Consider the following 10,794-nt stretch of genomic DNA (forward strand, 5'->3'; position numbering starts at 1 on the left):
ACAATTCTATTATATAATACATCGTCCATATATTGCATTATGTGTTCATCACCCAGAGTCAGTTCTCCTTCCATCACCATATATTTGACCCCCTTTACCCTCATCTACCACCCTCCTCCCCTCCACCCTCTGGTAACCACTTAACTATTGTCTGTGTTTATGAGTTTTTGTTTGTGTGTCTTGTTCATTTGTTGTTTTTGGTTTTATATCCCATCTATGAGTGAAGTCATATGGTTCTCGAGTTTTTCTGTCTGACTTATTTTGCTTAGCATGATAATCTCAAGATCTATCCATATTGTGGAAATGGCAGTGTTTTATCTTATGGCAGAGTAGTGTTCCATTGTGTATATGTACCACATCTTCTTTGTCCAGTCATCTATCGAAGGACACTTGGGTTGTTTCTATGCCTTGGCCACTGTGACTAATGCTGCAGTGAACTAATTTAGAACAAGATAATGTATTACCTAGCTTTGCACTTCCTCCCTAAAGTTCCCATCGCTCCAGCTGTGTGGTACTAGCCTTGATCCCTCAAGGGGCCACGTCATGTCATGATTTTTCACCAACCATGCATTACCTCTGCTGTTCCCTTTCCCTAAAATGATTTTTACCTGTTTCCTCATTTAGCTAATTCCTGCTTGTCTTTCAAAGTTCAGTTCCCCAAGAAAAACTTCCTTTTTCAAGTTGAATTCAGATACCGTCTTTTGGTGTGCCTATAATGCACCTTCTTTACCTCTATAGCAACATTAATTATTTTGCACTGCAGTCACAGGTAACTTGTCCTTTGTCACTAACTTGAATTTCTCCAAGAAAAGGTAGAGTGTTTATTTCACTCTGCTTCCTTAGAAACTTGCAAACATGAATGTTTGTTGAGTGAATAAGTGAATGTGTAAAACACCACACTCGGTGCTTTGCAGTAGTAGGTACAACACATATGTTAGCTAGTCTCCTTTCCTGATAAGAGAAGATGCTTAGGTGATACAAGCTGGCATCCAGTGAGGGATAAAAAGAGTGCCTCACGGATCCTTTTTCCAAACTGAGACACCTGCTAAAAGTGAGACAGTAGGTTGGAATTCGCTTCCCACTGCCTCTTCCCAATCTACCTTAGACTCGCAAAACTGGACATATAATTGAAAATTATTTCAGAATATCTGTGTCAAGATGTGAAGGTGCCATGGGACTCCCACAGTGTATACGCCTCCACTGACAGATAGGAATAATTGTTTATGAAGAAACCTGAGAAAGCCATCAATTAGAGCTCTGCAGCATTTTATTAATTTACACTATCAAGAAGATTATATTACTCAGCCGCAACAACAAAGGGATGAAGGAAATGGCCAACGATAATAAACCCATAACCCTAAATCTCATCGGTACAGCAAGTAAGAATTCCTGCAAACTAAACACTAAACAGTTTAACCAAAGATAAATATATATGATACAGTATATACATTATGTATTTAATGTTTATATATTTCTATTAGATTTTAACACTAGATATCTTTGATGGAGAGGACATATAAATATATGTGTGTAGGTACACACACACACACACACACACACACACCTACACACACCTACACACACACACACAGACACACTTTTTAAAAAAATTAGAACTCAATTTGCAGTTGTGGTTCAAAGCCAAAATGAATATAGAAACATGGGAATCAGCTAACCCATTGATTTAATTTGAAGATCTAATATTGACCTTTTAAACCCTAACTGTGCTGTTATTATCAATAATACAGCCATTATATATACTGATTTACAGAGTGTGCCAAAAAATGTATACACATTTTAAGAAAGGAAAAAACTGTATAAATATATGTTGATAACAAAAGATGTATACAAGTCACGTTTGACTTCTGCAATTACAAGAGGTGCTCAAAGTGGCTCCCATCAGCATAATTTTAATACAGTTTTTTCCTTTCTTAAAACATGTATGCACGTTTCTGGCTCCCTCTGTATATCAATAGTACATACAGCCCATTTGTTTTATTTCAAAAAATTTGCATCCATATCTAATTAGCATAATTCTCAGTTTCCATAAAAGGCACAGACTGGCATGCCAAAAAGATGACTTAAGTAAAATTCCAAAAGATTATTGAAATTCTGTGTGAATTCTGATACATGCAAGAAATTGTCCACGTTCTCTGTGGTAGGCTGAATTCTGTAACACCCCCCTAAGCCCCCAAGATGCCTGCATTCTGACCCCTGAAATCTGTGAATATGCTACTCCACAAAGAAAAAGGGGCTTTGCAGATGTTATTAAGGATCTTGAGATGAGGAAATTATTTCTGATTATCTGGATCAGCCCACTGTAATCATAAGGACCCTTATAAGAGGCAGGTAGGAGAGTCAGATTCAGAGCATATGTAAGGATGGGGTCAGCTGGCCTTCAGGACAGAAGAGGAGTCCTGAGCCAAGGAGTATAGGCGGCCTCTCAGAGCTAAAAAGGCAGAGACACAGACTCCTCCCTAGAGCTTCCAGGAAGAACCAGCCACGTGACACTGATTTTAACCCAGTGAAACTAATTTCACACTTGTGGCCTCCAGGTTATAAAAGAATAAGCCCATGTTGTATCCAAACCCAAAAGCACAGCAGACGAATGATAATTACAAAAGCAATGTGGGTCTCGTTATCGTTTGAGATTTTTTTTCTAATCGCACCGTGTTACCAGTGGCACAATTCTCATGCACAGTGTAATCCCGGGTGCTTTTATTGTTGTTGCTGTTCTAAAAAGTAAAAACTTTCTATACTCAAGGTGTGAAGAACTCAGAAGGTGACATTTCGGTAATGACTCTTCTAAGAAATTGACAAAGATGGATGCACTGCCTTTACTGATGGCCCCTGAGAAACGCAGTGCTTTCAAAATGACATTAGAGCTGTGGAAAAAAAAAAAAAGCAGTTTGCTTTTGTTTACAGAAAAGAAGGTTACTTACCTTAATTGCATAATGCATATTTTATCTTAGTTTATGCATTCTCATGCCTCCTATGCATACATAGTTATGCTATTTGCTAAGATCTAATAACTCCTGCATTTTGACTTAATAGTATGCAGCACCTTACCTAAGAGAACCTCCATAAAACTCACACATGTTTCACTAATGAAATCTCACCTCCCTCGTGGATGGAGTTTCATGTAGAAGGGTTTGTGTTGAAATCATAGGCAAAGAAAGGCATGTGACTGAAATCTGGATTCAAGCAATGATTCCTGGTGTTAAGCTAAGAAATCATAAATTTCCAGTACGATTCAATGGCTGTTGCTAGTGTAGCGACACTTTCTCGTGAAATACGATAGTTTTCTCATGGGCAACAGTTACAATCTCGGGGCTTTTCTGTTCCCCAAAGAGTGCTGTGGAAGAATGGAACCTGTCTGTGCTCACTTGGTGCCAGCTCAGTTCTCTGTCCTCAGATGTGTCACCTCCCCCCCCCCTTTTCCTTCCCAGTGTTTATTCTGAAAACAAGGGTGGCTCTGGGTTCTCTAGTCCCCTTGGAGCTTCATTCTGGGCCAGGTTTCCTGGGAAAGAAGCAGAATCAGTCCCTTTTATACTTTTAGTCCCAGGCATGGAATAAGAAACCGGGAGTGATGTCAAAGGCCAGTCCCAACTGTGAGGTCCAGGGAGGTTGCGAGGCTCCCTGTTCTGAATCCCTTATATGAAGGAGGTAACAGCCTGAATAAGTAAGCCTTGTAAAGTGGGGGAAAGGGGATGGATTCACACAGCTATCCTCCAGTCAGGGATTGGGTTGATCGTGCTCCTGGTTCCTAGAACAGTAGGGAGTTTTCATCACAAGAAGCTATAGTTATTTAAATACAGAATGTGATACGATCTACGTAGTTTCCAAATCACAATTATCATGGATTATATAGCATACCTGTACATGTGCTTGTCAAATGATACTGATTTGAGTTTGTTTCTGAACTAAGACATTCCACGGGAACATACTCCTGTTTTTATCTTTTTCCTCCTGTTACTACTATGCGCCTTTTTTCTTTTTCCACCTTTCACCTTTGAGTTTAATGCCTATTTACATTTTATTCTGAAATTCTTTTAAAAAAATAATAAAAGAAAAAAATTCCAAATATATGTGAAACAGATTATTATTATACTGATTTTTCTACATGAAATAAAAGTCCAAAGAAGTTACATGAACTATGTTATTAGTTAAAGATAGCATTTGATAGATAGCTTTTTATCCTCACTCACTGAAATCTTATTAGAAAGTTTCTGTGCACAGCTAGTTGGATTCAGGCATCTCAGTGTTGCTTTGTGATGGGTACAAATCAATTCTCATACGGCTCCCACTTGACTTTCACTCTAGAAAACTGTTTCTCATATTAGGTTTTGATACCATTTGATGAGGAAGCTTGGGAACCTCTAGACTTGATAATGCAAGTTGTATTAAACAGGATATAAGTTCTGATGGCGGGTGGGTGGAGAGTTTGGTATCTACAGCACACAAGAACGAAGACTAGCAATTACATCATCACTTCAGAAGAAATTCTCTCCATGTGGAGAAAGGGACAAGGGGGCAATTTCTTGCATGAGATAGAAATGGCTTTCGGGGCTGTTTTCCTAGTCTACATCTTCATTTTTCCCCCCAGAGGAAACTGAAGCCATTTGCTGAAACAAACAGCTGTAATTTGATGATAAACCCCGGTATTCTTACCCTGTTTTAGAAGAAATTAAAGCCTAAGATACAGTATGGCCACGGGAGGTTCTACCTCTGGTGTATGTGGTGGTTAGATTAGCTGTACACATTTTGCTGCTCATAAACATTTTTGTTTGTTTTTGCTCGAATTGTGAAAAGATTTGAGCTAAAAGAGAACAGTTAATCACTGCTACTGCCCATAAGCTTTGACATTTCAGTCTTATCAAATGAGATACAGACGAAAGCCAAATCAAAATAAGACACAATATCCTTCTCTCTGTGGGTATCGGTGCATTAATCTTAGCGGGATGAGAGACAATGGCTGGATCAATAAGACATTCTCCCACATCTCCCTGCTGGCCACGAAGCCTCAATTTCCACTTTAGGGCTATTAATTGATTCAAATTATATGAGACTGAACTGCTTGTAAGGAAGTCACCCCCTTACTCCTGACGTTGCTTTGTAACTCTAAACTGCTCTTCGTGATTTCTGTTCTTTGCAGCAAATTTGGAATTATGTGCAAGTTGTTCTCTTTTGTTTCGCCTTCAAAATAGCACCGACCAGGTCCACGGCTATTCACAGTATTTGTTATTTAGTATGTAGCATATTAGAAAATAGTTTATTTTTTTTAGTAGAAATTCAAGACATTTTATCATTTTTTTTCTTGTTATCATTTTCATTACCAAAATATGCACTATCTATCCCACTGTTTTGCCCCTGTTTCTCATAGAATAAGTCTCTCTAACTAAGCACTTAGTTGAAATGAACTTTATATTTCACCCAGAACCTTTAGCTGCTTCTTCACTCCCTAGGACGCTTCACAGCATGACCTTCCGGATGGGCCTTTAAATTAGGAGACATACAAAACATCAGTGCTCAGTTTTGGAAATGGGGGGCTGAGGACTTCCATCAGAAAGCCACTCCCAGCCAGTGTGTTCTCTTACTTCCTTGTGTTTTTCATGGACATTTCCACATGTCCAGGGGAGTGGACGAAACTCCGAGGATTGTACTCACCGTTTTGTTCACCCATGCTCAGCACACTCCTTTGGTAATAAATATGCATGCACTATTAATATGTTCTTTAAATGGAAATAGCCAGGCACATGTTTGTGTGTGTATTTCTAATATTTTCAACACTTACAGGTCATCTGATGAAGTCACTCCTTGCTGGCTACTCTGAGACATAAAGTGTGCAGTGTGAGCTGGAAAACTGGACTGGAATGCTTTATTTTCACTTCTAATTAGCATGGTGAATTTAGACGGAAATCACCCCACCACATACCCACCCAGGATAGTGTTTATTAAGAATATGTGATACTAAGATTGGGCTCTTGATCTTCGAAGAAGGAGTGATAGTTTCATGGCTTTCGGATATGTTTTGCCTGACCTGGGGACGGTTTCCCACGCTTTCCTTTCCTGCCTAAATCAGGATTTCTTGGCTTTCTTGGATCTAGGATTAATGATTGACCTCTGAGGTTGATGATGGTGAATGACCTTTGAACATTCACCTTCGTCCTATCTGTTTGTTATGTCTACATGCCTTTGTGATTGTATGGCTATCATTTTACATTTATTGCTCATATTCCCTTGCCATTTTGATTTTATGATGACATATCCACAGGCGATAGGTGCCATGCCTCATTGACTCACTGGGGCGCCTCTGGGCTTTCTCCTTGAGCACACTTTCAGATTTCTTAGGACTCTAAACCACCTCTGACCCCACCTCCCCCCTGCAATAAACCATTATAAATATGTTCATTTATGGCAGGATAAAATTACTTAAAGCAAATGCTTTTTTTCCTCCTACAACATATTTGTCACATTTTTGATAAATGTAATTTTTTTTAAAAGCTTGTACAATGTACTTTTGGGAAATCACTTAATTTTTTTAAATTCACTCTTCTATCCAGTAAAATGTGCTCTTTTTAATGTACAGTTTTATGGGTATCAGTAAACACATACAATAGGACACTTAGTTTTTTATGTTAACCAAGAAAGGGATCACATTGTAGATGTTGGCCAGAAATTGCTGCTTCTACTTAATGTATCTCAGGTTTCGTTTTCTTTCATTGTAAAATAGTTTTATTTAGGCATAATTGACAAATAAAAATTGTATATAAGGTATACAACTTGATGTTTTGATATATGTACGTATTGTGAAATAATAACCACAATCAAGCTAATTAACTTATCCATCACCTCACATGGTTATCATTTCTTTTTTTCCTCCTTTTGTGATGTGAACACTTAAAAATCCCCCCTCTTTGTAAATTTCAAGTATAAAATACAATCTTGTCAACGGCAGGGATGACGCTGTGCAGTATCTCTCTCTCTCTGCATTATTTACCCTGCATGCCTAAAGCTCTGGACTCGTGAACCAACAGCTTCCCATTTCCTCTGCCCCCAACCCCTGGCAACCACTGTACACTCTTTGCTTCTCTGAGTTTGACTATTTTAGATTCCACATATAAGTAATATCGTGCAGTATTTTGCCTTTCTGTGTCTGGCTTATTTCACTCAGTATAATATCCTCCAGGTTCATGCACGTTATTGCAAATAGGATTTCCTTCTTTCTCGTGGCTTAGTAATATTCCATTGTGCACATGCATATACACCACATTGTCTGTCTTCATTTATCTGCTGATGGAAACATAAGTTGCTTTCGTATCTTGGCTATCGTGGGCGATACTGCAAAGACCACAGGAGTGCAGACATCTGTTTGAGGTAGTAATTTCATTTTCTTTGGATACTTCCCCAGAAATGGGATTGCTGGATCATAAGGTCATTATGATTTTTGTTTGTTTTTCATTTTTGGAGGAACCTCCGTACTGTTTTTCACAGTAGCTGCACCAATTTACCTTCCCATCTTGCATATGGTTTACCTCTTCCCCACATCCTTGCCCATACTTATCTTTTGTCTTTTTAGTAACAGCCATTCTAACAGATGTGAAGTGATACCTCTTTGTGGTTTTGATGTGCATTTCCCTGATGATTAATGATGTTGAGCACTTCTTCATGTACCTATTGGTCATTTGTGTGTCTGGTTTTGAAAAACTATATTTATGTCCTTTATTTTTAATTGGGCTACTTGTGTTTTTGCTATTGATTTGTATGAATTCCTTATATATATACTTTGGATGTTAACCCCTTATCAGGTATATGATTTGCAAATATTTTCTCCCATTCCATAGGCTGCCTTTTCATTTTATGGATGGTTTCCTTTGCTGTGCAGAAGCTTTTTAGTTCGATGTCATCCCACTTGTCTATTTCTGCTTTAGTCTCTTGTGTTCTTGCTGTTGAATCCAAAAAAGTCATTCATTGCCAAGACTGATGTCAAGAAGCTCTTTCCTATGCTTTCTTCTAGTAGTTTTAATTGAAGATTATTTTTCTTTTCAAGTTAATGTAATTCTTGTTGAAAAACATAGGCAAAAATCCCTGTTTTATTTGGAATCAGCAAAATAATATTAAAAAAATAACTACTTGCTACTTCCACTAAAATATATGTTCGTTATGTTATGATACTGTTTTCTTTTTTAATTTGGTATCTAGGAATTTTTGTTAATTAGCACAAAAATCTGACACAGTAGTGATATTAATGTGAACACCATGGACTGTTTATATTTTTCCACATTTCTTTCTTTAATGAGGTGACATCCTTTGACTCTGAAAAAAATGATTTCATTACTCTTTGGGACTTTTTTATGCCAAATAAACAAATTAACAAATTCTTGAAATTATAAGATTTTCAAGAAATGTTTTTGTTTTACAAGAAAGTATAGTTATTCACAAAGCAAACTAATGTCTCTAAGTAGACTTTTATATACAACTGCAATGGGTGATGATTATTGTTTCAAATAGGAATTTTTAGAAACATTTTAATTATTTCAGCATTTCTGAAATAAACTTATATAGCAATGGAAAAGGTCAGTTAATTATCATTTTAGTAAATAAACAATCATTATTGTACATTTGCACTCATTCTTTATATTCTTCAGAAATTTGATTTAGCCACTATCTGATAATATTATTTGGAAGTTCTCATTGGATAAACTACTAGCAACCATGGGTATTTTCAGCATTATGTATCCAAGCATTGTCTTTGAGAGCCATTGTATCAGAATGTTTGGGGTACTTAAGTTTTTTTGTTTGTTTGTTTTAAAATATTTTTATTGGGGAATCGGGGGATGGGAACAGTGCTGGGGAATTGGGGGAAGGGGAACAGACAAGTTGCTGTTGTTTTTGTTCTTCAGTCTAGTTGTGGAGGACATTGCTTCACTGGCCCAAGTTGGCACCATCATTGCGCTCTTCCTGGATGAGGCACATCAGTCGCCGGCTTCTGGATGGCCGCTCACTGCAGCTGCTGGCCACTCACGCTGGTCGCTGGCTACACATGGTAGCCCATGGCAACCCACTGCAGCAGGGGCTGCAGCCTACGCCGTCGCCGGTGACTCACGGCAGCCCAGCTCCAGGTTGAGCTGTTGTTCAGCATCTTATCTGTGGAGGGCAGTGTCACTGGCCCTCATATGTGGGATCCGAACCGGGGCCCTCTGGCGTCCCAAGCCAGCTCTTAACCATCGTGCCACTCGGCCGGCCCATTAAGTTTTTAACTAGTAAGTCATTGTCTATGAAGTGGAAATCTGAAGTTTCCATTTTTTAATCAAAATATCTCTTTCAGTGGCCTGTCACATGCCTGAAAGTGTTGCTAGTATTCAGTTGTAACAGGTTTGGCTGCCTTAATTGAGAATCTGCAATTATGCTATAAATGTAGAGGAAGTACATGGTATGAATGAAACTACTAAAAACTCATTATTTAAGTTAAGCATGGATGATGAATCAATTATAAACAAGTGGAATCTTATAAGCTGCTTCAGGTATGTGTACTGAATATGTTAGCATCATTAATAAGATGAGTTAAGTTAATAAGCAATTAGTTACCTATGAAACATGCCAGATAAGAAACTAAGGAAGAGTCTTTATGCTGAATATAGATCAAAGCAGGTAGAAGAGCCCAGAGGTTGTTGGCATTCAAGATGTGAAAACATACATGACATACCTGAAGTACTCAGTCTTCATGAGATGGTAACATGACCACCCACTTGTCACAACCATTATGGTCCCATTCCAGCTCCAACTGTTTTCTGTCCAGGAAATGCACCTAAAATGCATAGCTCCTCCTCTAGTTACAGCTGTGACCTGGCATACGTGCCCCCTACTCTCCAGTAGAGTTACTGTATGTTGGTTCCAGACCTTTCCACACACAAAGCCCCCTTATTCAAATCTCAGCTCTGGCTTTTATAACCACATTATCAACAGAGACAGCTGATGTGGCCAAAAGAGCAGAATGACTGTCTATAAGAATATTGCATGACCTGGGATGTAGGTGGCGTGGTTCCACTACCCCGCTCGCACGCCACACTGTGTTAATGTTGCCCATATGTTTTCTCTGTTTTTTTACAGTGTGTAATTTAAACATATTAATGTGACTAGTGTGCCTTTCTGTTCTGTGACTTCCGGAATAGCTGCCAGTTAGTGTACTTGGAGGCTAACAGAGAATGATGGTAACATCCAGCACAGCCTCAATCAAGGGATGGAGAGCTCCTGTCAGAACACAGAGCACAGATGCATTGCAGCCATCATTATCTGAGGATACCTTAACTTTAATTAGTTTGCCAGCATAGTTAGCCAATAGAGGAGAAGGGAATTGTGGAAAGAACATACACATGGTGATGTGGGAAGGCTGCAGAAAACGTGTCCCAAGAACAGGAGGGGTGGGTGACAGCTGTCAGTGTCAGGGGGGACTCTGTTCAGGTGTAGGTTGACGTAAGTCCAGGGGACAGGCAGGATTATGTTGAAGCTCATAAAGTGATATGAAATGATGATGTCAGGATACCATGATGTCAAGATTATAGAGCACATTACTTAACCCTCCGCTGGGTGCAATGTGAAAGTTATGAGTTTGGGCACAGTCATCTACTAGATGCATGTATGACATTCAAAATGAAAATAACATGTAAGCATGCTTATTATTTATTCAGAATGATTTTAATTTGCCACACAGTAAGAACAATACATATTTATTACATAAATTCAGTATAAAAATCAACAGAAATTCAAAACAATCCATGAGATCAGTTGTGTCAG

This window comes from Hipposideros armiger, unplaced genomic scaffold, assembly GCF_001890085.2.
Source record: "Hipposideros armiger isolate ML-2016 unplaced genomic scaffold, ASM189008v1 scaffold_618, whole genome shotgun sequence".
NCBI lineage: Eukaryota > Metazoa > Chordata > Mammalia > Chiroptera > Hipposideridae > Hipposideros > Hipposideros armiger.